Genomic DNA, 20,512 nt, shown 5'->3' on the forward strand with positions numbered 1-20,512 from the left:
TACATATTTACCCTCCTGGTTCTGTTTCTCTGGAGAATGCTAATACAGATTTTTTATTTTTATTTTTTTTTCAGACAGAGTCTCACTCTGTTGCCAGGCTAGAGTGCAGTGGTGCAATCTCAGCTCACTGCAACCTCCACCTCTTGGGTTCAAGCAATTCTCCTGTCTCAGCCTCCCGAGTAGCTGAGACTACAGGCACGCACCACCACGCCCAGCTAATTTTTGTATTTTTTAGTAGAGACGGGGTTTCACTATGTTGGCCAGGATGGTCTTTATCTCTTGACCTTGTGATCTGCCCGCCTTGGCCTCCCAAAGTGCTGGGATTACAGGCATGGGCCACCATGCCTGGCCTCTAATATAGATTTTATATTTAGTATTAAATAAAACAAACTGTCCCAAGGATACTACATTGAGCTGAATTTTTCTAGGTCAAGTACTGAGTTATATACTACTTTTGATGATTAAGAAACTAAGTGTAGGCTAGGCACAGTGACTCACGTCTATAAGCCCAGCACTCTGGGAGGCCGAGGTGGGCAGATCACAAGGTCAGGAGATCGAGACCATCCTGGCTAACATGGTAAAACCCCGTCTCTAATAAAAATAAAAATACAAAATGAGCCGGGCGTGGTGGCAGGCGCCTGTAGCCCCAGCTGCTCGGGAGGCTGAGGTGGGAGAATGGGGTAAACCCAGTTGGCAGAGCTTGCAGTGAGCTGAGATCGCGCCACTGCACTCCAGTCTGGGTAACAGAATGAGATTCCATCTCAGAAAAAGAAAGAGAGAGAGAGAGAGAGAAAGAGAGAGAGAGAGAGAGAAAGAGAGAGAAAGAGAGAGAGAGAGAGAGAGAAAGAAAGAAAGAAAGAAAGAAAGAAAGGAAGGAAGGAAGGAAGGAAGGAAGGAAGGAAGGAAGGAAGGAAGGAAGGAAGGAAGGGAGGGAGGGAGGAAAGAGAGAAAGAGAGAAAGGAAGGAAGGAAGGAAGGAAGGAAGGAAGGAAGGAAGGAAGGAAGGAAGGAAGAAACTAGGTGTAGTCTGGGCATGATAACTCATGGTTCTAATCTCAGCACTTGGGAGGCCAAGGTGGGAAGATCGTTGGAGCCCAGGAGTTTGAGACCAATCTGGACAACATAGGGAGACCCCGTCTCTACAAAAAAATGAAAAAAGTAGCCAGGCATGATGAAGCGAACCTGTGGTCCCACCTACTCAAGAGGCTGAGATGGGCCAGGCATGGTGGCTCACGCCTGTAATCCCAGCACTTTGGGAGGCCATGGCAGGCAGATCACTTAAGATCAGAAGTTCGAGACCAGCCTGGCCAAGACAGTGAAACCCCATCTCTACTGAAAATACAAAAATTAGCCTGGTGTGATGGTACATGCCTATAATCCCAGCTATTCGGGAGGTTGAGGCACAAGAATCACTTGAACCCAAGAGGTGGAGGTTACAGTGAGCCGAGATCATGCCACTGAACTCCAGTCTGGGTGACAAAGCAAGACTCCCATTTCAAAAAAAAAAAATAAAAGAGGCTGAGATGTGCAGATTGCCTAACCCCAAGGGGTAGAGACTGCAGTGAGCTGTGATCACACTACTGGATGACACAGTGAGATCCTGTCTCAAAAAAAAAAAAAAAAGAAAAGAAAAAAAAGAGAAACAAAAAAGTGGGATCTCTGTCTCAAAACAAAATTAAGTGTAATAGAAGTTCTTGGCTATCTTGCCTACTGCTTAGTTGACTGACCAAAGAAAAAAACAAATTTCTCAGTAGTCTCTATGCCTAGAAAATCTCAGTTAAAAACCAGAGGAAGTTGGCCGAGCACGGTGGCTCAAGCCTGTAATCCCAGAACTTTGGGAGGCCGAGACGGGTGGATCACGAGGTCAGGAGATCGAGACCATCCTGGCTAACACGGTGAAACCCCGTCTCTACTAAAAAAATACAAAAAACTAGCCGGGCGAGGTGGCGGGCGCCTGTAGTCCCAGCTACTCGGGAGGCTGAGGCAGGAGAATGGCATGACCCTGGGAGGTGGAGTGAGCTGAGATCCGGCCACTGCGCTCCAGCCTGCGCGACAGAACCAGACTCCGTCTCAAAAAAAAACAAAAAAAAACAAAACCAGAGGAAGTTAACGCTATTGCTTAAAAATGTGTCCTTGAGGCAGGGCATGGTGGCTCACGCCTGTATTCCCAGCACTTTGGGAAGTGGAGGTGGGTGGATCACCTGAGGTCGGGAGTTTGAGACCAGCCTGACCAATATGGAGAAACCCCATCTCTACTAAAAATACAAAATTAGCTGGGCACATGGTGGCATGCAGTGGCACATGCCTATAATCCCAGCTACTTGGGAGGCTGAGGCAGAATTGCTTGAACCTGGGAGACGTAGGTTGCAGTGAGCCGAGATCACACCATTGCACCCCAATCTAGGCAACAATAGTGAAACTCCATCTTAAAAAAAAAGGGGGGGGGGTCCTTGAGAGTATCTTTGGATTGATTTCACCTATCTATACTCTGCCTGCTTGCCCTTTTGTGTGTATAATCAATAACAGACTTTTCACAGATCAGGAATGAACTTTTGTTTTTTCCACTGTTTGGTCTCTGTGAATCTAAGGAATGAACTCTTAACTAGAGTCTTGCCCATATCTTGGTAAAGATGCCCTCTGCCCTTTTCAGTTAGGCTGCAATGTAACAAACTCAGTTCATGACTGACTTTAATCTAATCAGCCCAGTATTTACTTCCTAGGATCCACCAGCACCAAATATAACAAAACTTCAATTTGGAAGTCAGGCACCACGGGCACACCTGTAGTCCCAGCTACTTGGGAGGCTGTGTCAGGAGGATTGCTTGAGTCTGGGAATTCAAGGCCAGCCTGGGCAACATAATTGGGACGGCACTCTGTCTCAAAACAAAACAAAATAAAATCACCTTCAAGTTGGTCTTTCCTTAACTTTATTTTTTCTTTCTCCAATACCTCATCTTAAGCTTTCTTCTCTTGATTAATAATAGCATCCTGGTGTTTGGGTTCCCTTCACAACCAGAAAGATAAAAAAAGCCTCTCAGAGATAGGAAAACTTCAAATCATTTCAAATGGGTTCCTGAAATTTCTTGGAGAAAATAATAAACTATATTAGAAATTCAGAGAAAGGAAGAATTCAGAGACCTTGGCTCTCGGTCTGGCTTCACTACCAAATTACTTAAGCTTTCAGATAATCACAGAGCATTGGTTTTCCCTACTTCAGAGAAATGCTAAGACCAATGTTCATTTAATTCACTGGATAAAAACTATCCAAAATTAAAAATATTTATTTATTTTTTTCTTTTTTTTAGATGGAATTTCGCTCTTGTTGCCCAGGCTGGAGTGCAATGGCGCAATCTCGGCTCACTGCAACCTCCACCTCCTGGGTCCAAGCGATTCTCCTGCCTCGGCTTCCCAAGTAGCTGGGATTATAAGCATGTACCACCACACACAGCTAATTTTTGTATTTTTAGTAGAGATGGGGTTTCTCCATGTTGGTCAGGTTGGCCTCGAACTCCCGAACTCAGGTGATCCACCTGCCTTGGTTTCCCAAAGTGCTGGGATTACAGGCCTGAGCCACCGCGCCTGGCAGAATATTTATCTTAATACTGGAAATGATTCTTGGTCTGAAGAAATGCTTGTTTTTTCTGTGTGTGTGTTTTTTTGTTTGTTTGTTTTGTTTTTATGTGGAGTCTCGCTCTGTCACCCAGGCTGGAGTGCAGTCAAGAGATCTCAGCTCACTGCACCCTCCACCTTCCAGGTTCAAGCAATTCTCCTGCCTCAGCCTCCTGAGTACCTGGAATTACAGGCCTGCGCCACCACGCCCAGCTAATTTTCATATTTTTAGTAGAGACGAGGTTTCACCATGTTGGTCAGGCTGGTCTTGAACTCCTGGCCTCAAGTGATCCACCCACCTCAGCCTCTCCAAATGTTGGGATTACAGGCATGAGCCACTGCATCCGGCCTAAACTCTTCTCTTAACCTTTTGTGAGACGTTTTATGTATTTACAGATCATGAAATCTTAATGAAGTAAACTTCTAAGATGTGACCAAACAAAAGGACCATCAAGAGTTCACAGAATGCTAACATATAGAACAAAGTTTAAGGAAGACACAAAGGCCTGGATTCTAAAAAATAAATGAATAGTTTGAATGTCTGGTTTAAAACAAAAAGATGGATTAAAAGTTTGTATTGGAAAGGTAACTTTGTTTTGAATGGTCCTAACAATCTCATAATTCCTGCAGTATCAAATACAGTCTGGGTAATTAATTCAGTGGACTCTTTCCCTTTTACTGCCAGATTGAACAGCTCTGAGGATAATCTCCCTCACTCTCCCAGGGCTCAGTTGGAAGATTCATTATTTATGCCCTCAATTGTTTATTCTGTCCTATTTTTCCATACGTCCAGGTCCAAGAGCTGTGTTACCACTGGCCTGTTTCCAAAATGAATGCATTACTCATTGCCCTATTAGCTACGAAAACAAAATAATCAAACACAGTGTTATCTTAACGTTGGAGAGCAACCCCACCAACCACTTGATCCAGGAGAGAAATTAGTAACAATGTCAGCCCAGGTTACCAAAAGTTAAATTGTCCTGATGAAGAGAGATCCATACATCATTCTAGTCCTTTATTTTGAGCCACTGAACAACATACACGCACATCCAACAAGGATTCTTAAAGGACAGTATCATTAGAAAGACAGCTCTGGCCTTCACTGAGAGCAGACTGTAAACTACTGAGGGTTAAACTGAGATAAAATTTGCCTAGCAACCATTCTTTAGGAATAGTTCAGTAACTCACCAACAATAAATTCTACATCCTCATCTGACTAGTAAACAGATTACAGACTCCACTAAGTCCTCTACTTTCAGGATTCAGACTCACAGCAAACAACCTCCTCAAAAGATTCAGCTTCAAGAGCCAAACCCTGGGGGAGGGGGTTGTGCTTAAACACAAAATATTGTCTCTGACACCTGACTGAAAAAGCTGAAAATCTAAAAAGTATCATCACCCACATCTCCATATGAATGCATCCATTGTTCTAAATAAATCTCGACAATTGAGAGAGCATTCCCAGAGTCTCTTTTGCCTCTAATATTTTCTCACCTTGAGTAAGCTTTTCCCAATTCCAAACCTTACAACACTCAAGCTGATTATTATGAGAATCAAGCAATACCAAGGGCCCAATATTTTTCTTTCACCTTCTCAAGGGGATCATTTTATACTTCTGATGTGAACAGGGGATTAGTCTCGAGTCTCCCTTTAGAGAGAACATAGAGTCCTTTTTCTTAACACATTATAAGCAGTGACTCACAGAAATAAGCAGGATGGGCCAGGCATGGTGGCTCACGCCTGTAATCCCAGCACTGTAGGAGGCCGAGGCAGGTGGATCACCTGAGGTCAGTTCAAGACCACGCTGGCCAACATGGTGAAACCCTGTCTCTACTAAAAATAGAAAAATTAGCCAGGCATGGTGGTGCATGTCTGTGATCCCAGCTACTCAGCAGGCTGAGGCAGAATTACTTGAACCTGGGAGGCGGAGGCTGCCGTGAGCAGAGACCGTGCCACTGCACTCCAGCCTGGGCGACAGAGTGAGACTCCATCTCAAAAAAAAAAAAAAAGAAAAGAAAGAAATGAAATAAGCAGGATGAATAAAAACAGACTGTTAAAGAAAATTAAATCAATTGCTTTAACCTCAACCAGCACTATGCCCCCTCAACCTAAGAGATTTATGGCTTTCTATAGTTGTTTCCTTGCAGATGACCAAATTCCAGGATTTCCATGCACCTTAAATGATATTTGAAATCAGTGCAAATATGATTTGCACTTATGATTAGTTCTATACATAGACTTCTGTCTCCTGGGAAAATCCTTTCAGGAACCCCTAAATATTGCACCATGCAAAATAGCGATCACACAAATCAGTCAAGAAAATAGAAATATCGGGCGTGGAGGGATGCAGTGGCTCACACATTAATCCCAACACTTTGGGAGGCCTCTGGGAGGACTGCTTGAGGCCAGGAGTTTGAGACCAACCTGGGCAACAGAGCCAGACCCTATTCTCTACAAAACATAAAAATTAAAAAATGGCAATATAAAAAAGTGAGTGAAGTATAATATAACTTTATAAAGCTGTACTTACTGCTCACCCATGGGTAGAGAACTTAAAAACCACCTAGATATCAAATAGAAGAGCAACTTGTTTTTTGATAGAAGCAAGCTGAAATCTTACAGCCTCTAACTGTTTTTTTTGTTTGTTTGTTTTTGGGTTTTTTTTTTTTTTTTTTTTTTTTTTTTGAGACGGAGTCTTGCTCTGTCGCCCAGGCTGGAGTGCATGCAGTGGCGCAATCTCGGCTCACTGCAAGCTCCGCCTCCCTGGTTCACGCCATTCTCCAGCCTCAGCCTCCCGAGTAGCTGGGACTACAGGTGCCCGCCGCGCGCCCAGCTAATTTTTTCTATTTTTTTTAGTAGAGACGGGGTTTCACCATGGTCTCGATCTCCTGACCTTGTGATCCGCCCGCCTCGGCCTCCCAAAGTGCTGGGATTACAGGCGTGAGCCACCGCGCCCGGCCTGGGGTTTTTTTTTTTGAGACAGGGTCTCACTCTGTCACCCAGGCTGGAGTGCAGTGGCACAACCCTGGCTCACTGCAACCTCCACCTCCCAGGTTCCAGCAATTCTCCCACCTCAGTCTCCCAAGTAGCTGGGACTACAGGAGTGCACCACCACGCCCAGCTAATTTTTTTGTTTTGGTAGGGATGGGGTTTTCATCATGTTGGTCTTTAACTTCTGACCTCAAGTGATCCACCCACCTCAGCCTCCCAAAGTGCTGGGATTACAGGAGCAAGCCATTGCACCCTGCCTTCCAACTGGTTTTTTGGTCACTTCCCCAGCTTCCTATACCTTAGACATCAAAGTGCACTTTGTTTTATATACTAGCTAACTTTGTTTTATATACTAGCTAACTGTCAAGGCTTCAATCAGTGATTTTTAACAGTTCCCTCTCAGTAGCAAGTTAACTAAGTCAACATCTGGGGGAAACCCTTTCCCTCCCAATTTAAACACAACTAATGGAGCCTTAAGGGACAAGTGAGTAATAACATAAAAACCCAAAACCTGACACAGGATTACTGTGAATCTATTTTTTAGTAACATGTCTATTCTAAGGTACTTGAAGTCTTATTTTTAAAAAAGGTTAAAGTAAGCTTCCTAATCCCTATTACTTTCCACAGCTGAAATGGTTTCCTATCCCATTATCCCTATTTTTTATAATACTTGCTTTCATCCCAAATTGCTCCTGTTTAGAGATCTAATAAATCAATGCAAAGAAAAAAATCACTAATCTAGCCAAAAGTGTAAGACAGCTCCAGTGTATCAATTCTGTTTTCAAAAGTGGACCCCAGTTAGAACAATCTTTGGAAACTGAACCTGCATTACATAAACTCTGAAGCATTTTAATTAATATTTATCAAAGTGTTGCCACAAAAAAAAAAAAAAAAAGATATTCATCCCTTCTGGTACTGTAGCTCTTTGCTAATCAACATTAAGATAAACCTGGTCCAAACACATTTCGTTGAAAATGCCCACTTAGGCCGGGCGTGGTGGCTCATGCCTGTAATCCCAGCACTTCGGGAGGCCGACGCGGGTGGATCACGAGGTCAGGAGATCAAGACCATCCTGGCTAACACGGTGAAACCCCGTCTCTACTAAAAATACAAAAAATTAGCCAGGTGTGGTGACAGGTGCCTGTAGTCCCAGCTACTCGGGGAGGCTGAGGCAGGAGAATGGCGTGAATCTGGGAGGTGGAGCTGGCAGTGAGCCGAGATCACGCCACGGCACTCCAGCCTGGGCGACAGACTCTGTCTCAAAAAAAAAAAAAAAAAAAAAAAAAAGAAAAAAGAAAATGTCCACTTAAAGCTAGTGTACTATGGACATTGCCACCCAACACACACACACACACACACACACACACACACACACACACACACACTCCCTTTGTTTCTAACATCAAAAACTTTGGATTTTCTATTTTCCACTGAAAACGTTTTTCTCAATTTAAAGCCTAAAGACGTTCCCGATTCTGGAGATGGGTGTTCTTCAGAAAGAAGGGACCCCTAAGATGAAGCAGCAAAGGAACTCAAAAAAGATAAATTTCATTTAAGTTGTAATGCTATAGCCACCCAAATTCATAAACTTTGGGGAGAGGAACCTTTTTTAAAAAACTAACGAGGCTGGGAACGGTGGCTCACGCCTGTAATCCCAGCACTTTGGGAGGCTGAAGCAGGCGGATCACGAGGTCAGGAGTTCGAGACCAGCCTGACTAACATGGTGAAACCCAATCTCTACTAAAAACACAAAAAATTAGCCCGAAACGGTGGTAGGCGCCTGTAATCCCAGCTACTCAGGAGGCTGAGGCAGGAGAATCGCTTGAACCCTGGAGGCGGAGGTTGCAGTGAGCCGAGATCGCACCACTGCACTCCAGCCTGGGCGACAGAGCGAGACTCATCTCAAAAAAACAAAACAAAACAAAACAAAAACCCACGAACTAAAATTCATCTGGAGGTTTTTTTAAGTTTGGTTTTGGTTTTTGACGATAGAAACTAATCCCTCCGAGGGTCTGTGAATGTAAGAAATATACCGACAGATAAAAAGATAAGACTTTTAAGTTTCAGCAACAACAAGGTAAGTTTGCCTGCTCTAGTCAGGTTTCTGCAACAGAGATGAGCTACTACACAAAGCCGGTGACAATGTACTCCAGGAAGAGACTTCAGCAGAGTTAATCGCTAACAACTATCAGGATTTCCTTTAACCACCATTTGACTGGGGCTGCTCTCTCTTTCCACTAGCACCTCCTCTCCTTTCAGATTGTTATTGCTGATCAAGGCAGTCCCAAGGAGGAAAATGGTGAAGACAGCCTTAATGGACAAGGATGCAGTACAGTTCCAAATATCCACTCCTAGCTTGCCTTTTTAATTTTTTTTTAATTGCGGTTTACTGCATCAGATATGACACAAAACAGGGCTCCTCTTTTCTTCTCTGTGCATTTTACTATACGACCGATATCGACACATCAGTAAAAAGAGATAAGAGTCCTGAATCTCCTTACCCATCTGCAGGGGTGAGATGAAGGGAAGGAAAAAAATGATGAACGGTAGAAACAGATAAGCAAAACAAACTGATGGGATCCAGAGATATTATTTCCCATTCCATTTCCCCTTTTCTTACAAGGTTAAGTCGGCTGAAGTCGGGGTCGCGTTAGAAAAAGCACACACACACCTTGCGCCCTGGAAAGAAGGTGAGGTTCGCTCCGCAGCGCTCGGTGGGGCTCCTGGCTCCGCCCCGCCCGCCTGGGGCAGCTCAGCCCAGCTCACCCCCTCCCCAGGAGGATGGAAGAGAAGGGGCTTCTAGCTGTCTAGGCAGGGGGAGGGGGAGGCGGCTGCTCCGGGTGCCAGGCTCACGGAGCGCAGGACTCCGCGGTGCGCCGACACCCCCTCCCCCAGCCCGCCGCCGCTTGCTCCCAGCCGCCGCCGGAAGCCAGCCCCGCCCCCTCACCTCCACCCTGGCTCTTCGCGAGCCCCCTCCTGTCTGCACAGCCAATGGCGAGCCAGGGATCCAGCAGAGCGACTCGCCAAACAGCCAACTGGGGAGGTCCACAGGGAGGTCAGCCACCGGGATAGGCCCGCTACCCGGGGACCCGGCCCGACTCGGCTCCTCTTTGTTAGCGCTGCCCCCATCTCTCCCGGCGCCCACCCCAAAGCCAGGAGCCAAGCATCCCGTAGCTGGGCCAGGTGAAGCTGCGCCCCTTCGCACCCCTTCTCCTTCTGCCCCTGCCCCCTCCCACTTTCGACCTGGGTACTAGGAGAACCCCCCTACCCACGCGATACCTCCCAGAGTGCCTCAGACTTCAACAGCAATTGCCACCTGGAGACACTCGACAGTAAAAAGATGCTCCCCAAGCCTCTCTGCCTCTAGTCTAATCAACTGCACTGCACTGTAACGGTGGACGGATTTAGGATTGCATATTAAATCAATTGCACACATCAATCCTCCCTGTCGGAAACTCCTGCTTCCCGTGACGCAGAAATTAAGGGGTGGGGGTGGAGGCATGTTGGGAAAGTATGTATCTAGAAGTTGGTGGGGTGGAGAAGGGAATACATGAAATCATTGGCCAAAAAAAAAAGAACAACAAAAAAAACCACACATAGTTGGCTCCAACCTGTTTCAGATACAAAACATCCAATGTATTTAGCTGGATGTATCCAATCCAGTTAAATCCCAAGCAGGTTTCAGTACAACTAGGAAGCAAACACCTAATCCTTGTTCAATCATATACCTAATATTATGGGGAACATACTCTCAGCAACCACCAGGCTCAGAGTAACTGGCAGGTTGCACCAACACTTCAATCACCAATTGGAATAGAACTAACTGGAATAGAACACGCTAAACACTGGTATGTTTTCTTGGGGGTAGTGATAGAGCACTACATGGGGCTCATTTAAGAAAACTGGCCGGGCGCGGTGTGTCTCACCTGTAATCCCAGCACTTTGGGAGGCCAACGCGGGCAGATCACTTGAACCCAGGTGTTCGAGACCAGCCTGGTCAACATGGTGACACCCCCATCTCTACCACAATTTTAGACGTAGCTAGGCATGGTAACTCATGCTCTAGTCCCAGCTACTTGACAGAACACAGTGAACAGAGACCATGCCACTGCACTCTGGCCTGAGTGAGAGTAAGACCCTAACTAAAAAAAAAAAAAAAAAGAAAAAGGAAACGGGGTCAGGGAAGGCAAGCTATTACCTAGATTGTCATTTTTGTTCAGAGTTCTTGCAAACGCATGACATTAAATATCTACATCACACTCTACAACACTGCTTAATCGCCCCAAACACTACTATAATTTAAAACAAAACGAAACTTTAAGCAGTCTAGGCTACCTTGGAACTCAAAACATTTCATATATAACCACCTCTGTACTCCTGGAAGACGGAAAAGGAGCTGTATGACATGCCTGTTTTATTTTATTTATTTTTGAGACAGAGTTTCACTCTGTTGCACAAGCTAGAGTGCAGTGGCGAGATGCTGTGGTGTAATCTCGGCTCACTGCAACCTCCGCCTCCTAGGTTCAAGCAATTCTGCCTCAGCCTCCGAAGTAGCTGAAATTATAGGTGCTCACCACCACGTCCAGCTAATTTTTGTATTATTTTTTCTTTTTTTGAGACAGAGTCTCGCTCTGTTGCCCAGGCTGGAGTGCAGTGGCGGGATCTCGGCTCACTGCAAGCTCTGCCTCCCAGGTTCAGGCCATTCTCCTGCCTCAGTCTGGGACTACAGGCGCCTGCCACCACGCCCGGCTAATTTTTTGTATTTTTAGTAGAGACGGGGTTTCACCGTGTTAGCCAGGACGGTCTCCATCTCCTGACCTCGTGATCCACCCACCTCGGCCTCCCAAAGTGTTGGGATTACAGGCGTGAGCCACCGCGCCCGGCCTAATTTTTGTATTTTTAGTAGAGACGGGGTTTCACCGTGGTGGCCAGGCTGGTCTCGAACTCCTGACCTCAAGTGATCCATCCGCCTCGGCCTCCCAAAGTGCTGGGATTACAGGCATGAGCCAACATGCTAGGCTGATCCCTGTTTTGTTTTTTTTTTAAGATTTAAGAGTCTCACTCTGTTGCCCAGGTTGGAGTACAACGGCACAATCTTGGCTCACTGCAAACTCTGCCTCCCGGGCTCAAGCCATTCTCCTGCCTCAGCTTCCTGAGTAGCTGGGATTACAAGCACGAGCCACCGTGCCTGGCTAATTTTTGTATTTTTAGTAGAGATGGGGTTTCACCATGTTGCCCAGACTGGTCTCGAACTCCAGACCTCAGGTGATCCACCTGCCTCAGCCTCCCAAAGTGCTGGGATTACAAGCATGAGCCACCGCACCCAGCATCACATCTACTTTTTTTAAGCACATATGAATATACATCTCTTGGTCCAACATAATATATAGATGTTAAACCAATCTGTCAACAGTAGTTATCATTGAGAGAGTAAGTATATAGTTAGGGAGAAGTGAAAAAGAGAATTTGTTTTATTTTATCTTTTAAACAATAAAAAAGCAGGCCAGGTGCAGTGGCTTGCACTTTGGGTGGCTGAGACAGGCAGATCTCAAGGTCAGGAGATTGAGATCAGCCTGGCCAACATGGTAAAATCCCGTCTCTACTTTAAAAAAAGTACAAAAAATAGCCGGGAGTTGTGGTGCACATCTGTAATCCCAGCTACTCGGGAGGATGAGGTAGGAGACTCGCTTGAAACTGGGAGGTGCAGGTTGCAGTGAGTTGAGATCATGCCACTGCACTCCAGCCTGGGCAACAGAGCAAGACTCCGTCTCAAAAAAAAAAAAAAAAAAATTAAGGCACAGCATGGTGGCTGACACCTGTAATCCTAGCACTTTGGGATGCCGAATCGGGCAGCTTACTTGAGGTCAGGGGTTCAAAACCAGCCTTGCCAACATGTTGAAACCTCATCTCTACAAAAAATAAAAAATAAAAAATAAATAGCCCAGCATGGTAGCGGGGGCCTGTAATTCCAGCTACTCGGGAGACTGGGACAGGAAAATTGCTTGAACTCGGGAGGCAGAGATTACAGTGAGTCGAGATCGCGCCAGTGTACTCCAGCCTGGGCAAGTGGAACTCCGTCTCAAAATATAAGTAAATAAAAAGCATTAATTTTGTCATTTTTACTACGTTAACTTAGTGAAATTACAGATTTTGTCATCTTTAAACTATGTTGAACATGTCTTACTTTTACAGTCAGTAAAAGATATTAAAACATGGCCGGGCACGGTGGCTCAAGCCTGTAATCCCAGCACTCTAGGAGGCCGAGATGGGCGGATCACGAGGTCAGGAGATCGAGACCATCCTGGCTAACACAGTGAAACCCTGTCTCTACTAAAAAATACAAAAAACTAGCCGGGCGAGGTGGCGGGCGCCTGTAGCCCCAGCTACTCAGGGGGCTGAGGCAGGAGAATGGCGTAAACCCGAGAGGCGGAGCTTGCAGTGAGCTGAGATCCGGCCACTGCACTCCAGCCTGGGCGACAGAGCGAGACTCCGTCTCAAAAACAAACAAAAAAAAAGATAGTAAAACATAAACACCTCTCAAAAATAGATGGAAGAGATCAATAGGCTAGACTAAAAACTAGTTTAGGTAACATCCCTCTAGACTGATCAGTTTGCACCTCATCATTTCTTGAGCACCCTATTTTGCAAATTTCCTAAACGGCATTTATAACAACCAAAAATACAATAAAATGTAACTTTGACACTTAATTTACTCCAATAAAAACGATACAGGTCCCAGAACAGAATAACAAACACACACAAAAACAATGACTGAACCCGAGAAGAAGGCAAACAGTCTTTAAAAGACAATTTCCTCATAAAGAACTGCTACGTGATATTTACAGAATTCAAACACCCATGACACAGAGCATAGAAACTTTAATAAAACTTTTATTGTTCATTGGACTTCAAGAGAACAGTAGGTCTGAGAAAAACACTGTAGTATTTTTTTTTTTAAAGGGAATTCCTGGCATTATCACTTCAAAGTTAGCAAGGTGTAACAGTAGTTAAAGGCTTTTAACTGGCTGCACTTTCTGTTTCAGACACTAGAGGGGAGTATAAAAATCCAAATAAAATCTGGGATTTTGTTTTACTCATTCACTAACATCACCAAATACGCACTGTATTCCTGTATGCCTGAAATTCTATTAGACCCCAGAGACAAAAAGATGAATAAGATGTGGTCTTTGTCTTTAAAGTACTTAGTTTAGTTAGGGAAGACGTGCCTGTTCAAAAAAATTAGTAATAAGGCCGGCGCAGTGGCTCACACCTGTAATCACAGCACTTTGGGAGGCCGAGCAGATGGATAAATTGAGGTCAGCAGTTCAAGACCAGCCTGGCCAACATTGTGAAACCCCATCGCTACTAAAAAATACAAAAATTAGCTGGGCGTGGTGACAGGTGCCTGTAATCCCAGCTACTCAGGAGGCTGAGGCAGGAGAATCACTTGAACCTGGGAGATGGAGGTTGCAGCAAGCCGAAATCGTGTCATTGCACTCTAGCCTGGGCGACGAGAGTGAACTCTGTTTCAAAAAATAATAATGGCTGGGCCCGATGGCTCATGCCTGTAATCCTAGCACTTCTGGAGGCTAAGGCAGGCAGATCACCTGAGGTCAGGAGTTCAAGACCTTCCTGGCCAACATGGCAAAACCCCGTCTCTACCAAAAATACAAAAATTAGCTGGGCGTCGCAGCGCATGCCTGTAATCCCAGATACTCAGGAGGATGAGATAGGAGAATCGCCTGAACCTGGGAGACAGATTGCAGTAAGCCAATTATCGCGCCACTGAACTCCAGCCTGGGCAACAGAGTAAGACTCTTGTCTCAAAAAAAAAAAATTAATAATAATAATAATAAGGCCAGGCGCAGAGGCTCATGCCTATAATCCCAATACTTTGGGAGGCTGAGGCTGGACTACCTGAGGTCAGGAGTTCGAGACAAGCCAGGTCAACATGGTGAAACCCTGCCTCTACTAAAAATACAAAAAATTTGCTGGCTATGTTGGTCGCCTATAATCCCAGCTACTCGGGGGGCTGAGGCAGGAGAATCGCTTGAACCCAGGAGGCAGAGTTTGCAGTGAGCCAAGATTCTGCCATTGCACTCTGGCTTGGGTAACAAGAGTGAAATTCCATCTCAAAAAATAATAATTATTATTATTATAATAATAGGCAAACTACAACAGAGAATGCAGAGTAGAGAATCAAACCCAAGACTTTGGGAGACTATGGATATGGGACAGGACAGAAAGATAATCATTCGGCCGGGCACGGTGGCTCAAGCCTGTAATCCCAGCACTTTGGGAGGCCGAGGCGGGTGGATCACGAGGTCAGGAGATCGAGACTATCCTGGTTAACATGGTGAAACCCCGTCTCTACTAAAAATACAAAAAACTAGCCGGGCGTGGTGGCGGGCGCCTGTAGTCTCAGCTACTTGGGAGGCTGAGGCGGGAGAATGGCGTGAACCCGGGAGGCGGAGCTTGCAGTGAGCCGAGATCATGCCACTGCACTCCAGCCTGGGAGACACAGCGAGACTCCGTCTCAAAAAAAAAAAAAAAAAAAAAAAAGAAAGATAATCATTCCTGGAAGAGAGAAGAAAAACATGTGCCTATATATAATAATTCACACTAGACAAACCAGCCTATCCGAATTGGCTTTTTCTCCTAATAACATTTCTGGCCTTAATCTAAATGGAAATAACCTATATCTAGATGGTATCTTTAAACTTCTATCTGTAAAAAGTAGAAGCATTATCTGGTGAAGATTTGCTAAAATAACTAGTTGGTTAGGCTTCAAAATCTATTGTATGCAGTTTAAAAGGCATGAAGGTGGGGTGTAGGGGGTGGTTTATACTTCCAGCTACATGGGAGGCAGAGGTGGGAGGATCATTTGAGCCCAGGAGTAAAGACTTCGAGGTTATAGTGAGCTATGTTCGTGCCACAGCACTCCAAGCCTGAGTGACAGAGTAAGATCCTGTCTTTAAAAAAATAAAAAGACTCTACAGGAATGACTGATAAACCAGAATTAAAGCTCAAAGTCACCACAAGAGTGCCATAGGGAAACGCTTGTATGGTTTATTTTTCCCGAATCTTCAAAATGACTGCTCCATCATTTATGGTTTAGGATGTTTGGGTTGTATGTTCTGGGAGTAGAGAGCTGGAAAGAAGGGGTTAGTTGTTAATTTTTCATACTGATGGGGTAGCACATGGTAGAAAAAGTAAAAAGCCAAAATCCTGAAAAAGTTTCACACACATAGACAAAATGAGACAGCAAACTTGTGAATCGAGCATGATTTGGCATCTTTAAATGCACAGCCAATTCCCTTCTAGTGCCAAAGCCAATGGCTTCTCCCGTAGATAAAATGGCACAGTTCCTGAAAAAGCCCTGGACGCTGTTTCCCCACAATCCTATAATCTGTCAGAAGACAGAAAACAAAAAGAAGGCTGTGCAAGCCAGAAAAAGCAAATTATAACCAACACAGAGCCAACACTTTACTTCAGACAGAAGGAGCTTTTATATGCATCTTTGGAAAGGGAGAGACAAAAGAAGCTTACCATTGCTCAAATAATCAAGGCAAACAATAAAACAATTTACCAAACACCATCTTGGATTAGCATTTAATGCAATAGCCTCCCTTCTCACTTCTTATTCATAGCCTTAAACAATACTTACATCATATAAAGAAAGAGTTGAATGCCACAATATACAAAGAACTTTAATAAGTAAATAAGAGGAAGACAGATAACCAAAGGGGAAAATATTCAAAGAATATGAGCTAGTAAATCACAGCAGAAATACACAGTCAAAAATTATACATATTCCATATTGTTAGGTAGTGGTGGAAAGTGCCTTCTCCATACAGTCCTAAAGGCATTTTGTCTTGATAGTACTGCCAGCTGCAAGCTTCCAGAGAAACTTGGGCTATTTTGAATGAAAAAAAAATGATAAAGATGTCAAGCATAAGTAATAAAAATATTCAGTTTTTTGAAATACCTAATCTAGGAAGGAAACTATTCAATACAATGGATACAGGTAAGCTACAAATTAAATCCAAGAAAACTAAAATATGAATATAAAATGAACCTGTGCCTATGAATGTAAAACAGCTGAAGCCAATCCCTAAGCCTAGAATGAACAAGCCAATGATGAAAGCAAATAACAGGGAGTCTTAATACAACCACAGAAATAAAACGTCTCTAAGAAAATAAACTTAGTCGACTGTCTTTGCTGTGAAAGCATGTCATTCAAGGACCCTTTTAGCAGTCACCAAATGCAAATGCAAAAGAAAAGCAGATAATGCCTGGGTCCAGCAAAAACAAGTACAATCCTCCCATCAAAGAGGAAAAGAAACCTAAGTCTTTCACTTGTCCTTGATACAAAAAGGTAATGAATTGTGAAAGAACCCAAATTCCAGAAAAAAAGATTCCATTCCAACCTGCATAAAGCTAAAAAAAATTCATGTTACTTTGTTCTAAAATTAGCAACACACAGGTCCCTATACTGAAAACAATATATACGATCCCAGCTGAGGTGTCAGGGTAAAGTTCCCAGCAGTCAGCAGACTATCCCATAACCATTTCAGTTTTCCTTACCAGCTTTTAGACCACATCCCAATTTTCCTCTATTGTTAATGTCACTTAAAAGGCTGAGAAAAATTTAGTCCAACAGATTCAAATTTCAATGTACTTCCTAAGTACATTATAGGTAATGATGCCACTGATTCTATATTTAGACTCTGGTATGGAACAAGGAGTGTTAGTTTTGTCTAAAACGGCACCATGTCACTCTTCAAAGTCTAACTGCAACAATCACCTAATCCTGCATTAAAATGTGTTTACAGTGTTACCTATAGCAAGTTAAAATGTTTTTTCAGTGATTTTTTGTGTGTGAGTGTTTCTACTGATTGGCTGTGATGCTATAAATACAGACACAATAAGTCACTCCCATCAGTCCTTTAAACATTCAGCACTGTAACTACCATAAGGTGGAATTCATTCCTCACCTGAACCAAAAAGCAAAGATGGTAAAACTTTTCTTTTTTTTTTTTTTTTTTTTGAGGCGGAATCTCGCTCTGTTACCTAGGCTGGAGTGCAGTGGCACGATCTCGGCTCACTGCAAGCTCCGCCTCCCGGGTTCAAGTGATTCTCCTGCCTCAGCCTCCAGAGAAGCTGGGACTACAGGTGCCCACCACCATGCCCGGCTAATTTTTTTGTATTTTTAGTAGAGACAGGGTTTCACTGTGTATTAGCCAGGATGGTCTCGATCTCCTGACCTCGGGATCTGCCTGCCTCGGCCTCCCAAAGTGCTGGGATTACAGGCGTGAGCCACCGCGCCCAGCCAAAGATGGTAAAACTTTTTTTTTGAGACGAAGTCTCACTCTGTCACCCAGGCTGGAGTGCCGTGGCATGATCTCCGCTAACTGCAACCTCTGCCTCCCGGGTTCAAGTAATTCTTGTGCCTCAGCCTCCCTAGTAGCTGGGATTACAGGCACCTACCACCACACCCGGCTAATTTTTTTATTTTTATTTTTAGTAGAGATCGGTTTTCACCATGTCGGCCAGGCTTATTTCAAACTCCTGATGACCTCAAATGATCCACCTGCCGCGGCCTCCCAAAGTGCTGGGATTACAGGCATGAGCCACTGTGCCCAGCCTGGTAACTCTTTTTTTTTTTTTTTTTTTTTTTTTTTTTGAGACGGACTCACGATTCTTCTGACTCAGTCTCCCAAGTAGCTGGGACTACAGGCACGCACCACCATGCCCAGCTTATTTTTGTATTTTTAGTACAGACAGGGTTTCACCATACTGGCCAGGATGGTCTCGAACTCTTGACCTCGTGACCTACCCACCTTGGCCTCCCAAAGTGCTGGGATTACAGGTTTGAGCCACTGTGCTTGGCCAAAACTCTAATAATATGCACATTCTAAAGTGATATAATAGTATTTATAAAAATATATTGCCTCCTCAAAAGGAACTTAAGGCCTCCAATAGACAGCAAGTTGCTTATTTTCACAACATCCCAATAAAGAACTATTATTTAGCATTTATATCACACTAACTTGCAAAAGTGTTTTACAATTATTTTCATTGGTAGTCATGCATCACAACCACCCAATGAGCCAAAATGGTCCTGTTATCCTCATCTGACAGCTGAGAAAACTGATGTACTTTAAGATCAAGGTCAAGTCAGTCTGCTTTTCTTATAGACCAAGGGTCTAACCCTTATAAAAAGTCTCATTCGCTCATCAGTTACCTGTATTGCTCATAAAAGTAGTTAAAGCAGGTTTTTGGAAATAGGAGTCCATCTAAAATAATCATACAGGGCTGGGTGAGAGGTGGCTCATGCCTGTAATCCCAGCACTTTGGGAGGGCGAGGCAGGTAGATCACAGGAGGTCGGGAGTTTGAGATCAGCCTGGCCTACATGGTGAAACCCCATTTCTACTAAAAATACAAAAATTGGCCGGGCGCGGTGGCTCAAGCCTGTAATCCCAGCACTCTGGGAGGCCGAGGCGGGCGGATCACGAGTTCAGGAGATCGAGACCATCCTGGCTAACACGGTGAAACCCCGTCTCTACTAAAAAAAAAAACAAAAAACTAGCCGGGCGAGGTGGCGGGCGCCTGTAGTCCCAGCTATTCGGGAGGCTGAGGCAGGAGAATGGCGTAAACCCGGGAGGCGGAGCTTGCAGTGAGCTGAGATCCAGCCACTGCACTCCAGCCCGGGCGACAGAGCGAGACTCCGTCTCAAAATAAAAATAAAAATAAAAATAAAAATAAAAATACAAAAATTAGCTGGGCGTGGTGGCGCATGCCCATAATCCCAGCTACTCAGGAGGCTGAGGCAGGAGAATCGCTTGAACTCGGGGGTCGGAGGCTGCATGAGCCGAGATCGCACCATTGCACTCCAGCCTGGGCGATAGAACAAGACTCTGTCTCAAAATAAATAAATAAATAAAATAAAATAATGGTACAAAAACACTGAAAGATACTACTTCAACACAAATACATAGTCAGGCTGGGCACAGTGGCTCACGCCTGTAATCCCAGCACTCTGGGAGGCCAAGGCGGGCAGATCACTTGAGGTCAGGAGTTTGAGATAGCCTGGCCAAACCCTGTCTCTACTAAAAATATTTTTTAAAAAGGCCGGGCAGCACAGTGGCTCATGCCTGTAATCCCAGCACTTTGGGAGGCTGAGGCAGGTGGATCACCTGAGGTCAGGGGTTCAAGACCAGCCTGGCCAACATGGTGAAACCCCATTTCTACTAAAAATACAAAAATTAAGCCGGATGTGGTGGCGTATACCTGTAATCCCAGCACTTTGGGAGGCTGAAGCAGAAGAATCGCTTGAACCCAAGAGGCGGAGGTTGGAATGAGCCGAGATTGCACCATTGCACTCCAGCCTGGGCAACAAGAGCAAAACTCCAACTCAAAAAAAAAAAAACAAAATTAGCTGGGCATGGTGGCAGGCGCCTGTAATCCCAGCTACTCGGGAGACTGAAGCAGAAAGAACTGCTTAAAACCCAGGAGGCAGAGGGTGCACTGAACTGAGATCACGCCACTGCACTCCAGCCTGGGCGACAGAGCAAGAGTCCGTCTAAATATATATATATTATATATATATATGAAAATAAAATTAGCCAGGCGTGGTTCCAGGCGCAGTAGTCCCAGCTACTCAGGAGGCTGGGGCAGGACAATCACTTGAACTTGGGGCAGAGGTTGCAGTGAGCCGAGATCGCGCCATTGCACTCCAGCCTGGGCAAGAGATCGAGACTCCGTCTTGCGGGGTGGGGGCGGGGGGCGGGAAGCCACATATTCAACTGGAATACAAACAGGTAAGTACTTAGTTACAATGACACAGGAAGTTTTCAAAGAAACTGGATACCAAAACCTGTTACCAAAAAAAAACCAAAAAAAAATGATC

At 44.7% G+C, this 20,512-nt stretch overlaps 1 protein-coding gene across 18 annotated transcripts in view; it reads right to left on the bottom strand.

Annotated features, from left to right (window-relative positions):
- Positions 1-20,512, bottom strand: part of FAM222B (family with sequence similarity 222 member B) — a 97,401-nt gene that overhangs the window by 55,397 nt on the left and 21,492 nt on the right. Inside the window, exon 1 of one of the 18 annotated variants that reach the window (XM_001109422.5) lies at positions 9,271-9,618. The gene's annotated coding sequence lies outside the window, so the exon portion shown is untranslated. 18 annotated transcript variants of the gene reach the window in all.

Source organism: Macaca mulatta, chromosome 16 (assembly GCF_049350105.2).
Source record: "Macaca mulatta isolate MMU2019108-1 chromosome 16, T2T-MMU8v2.0, whole genome shotgun sequence".
NCBI classification, from domain to species: domain Eukaryota; kingdom Metazoa; phylum Chordata; class Mammalia; order Primates; family Cercopithecidae; genus Macaca; species Macaca mulatta.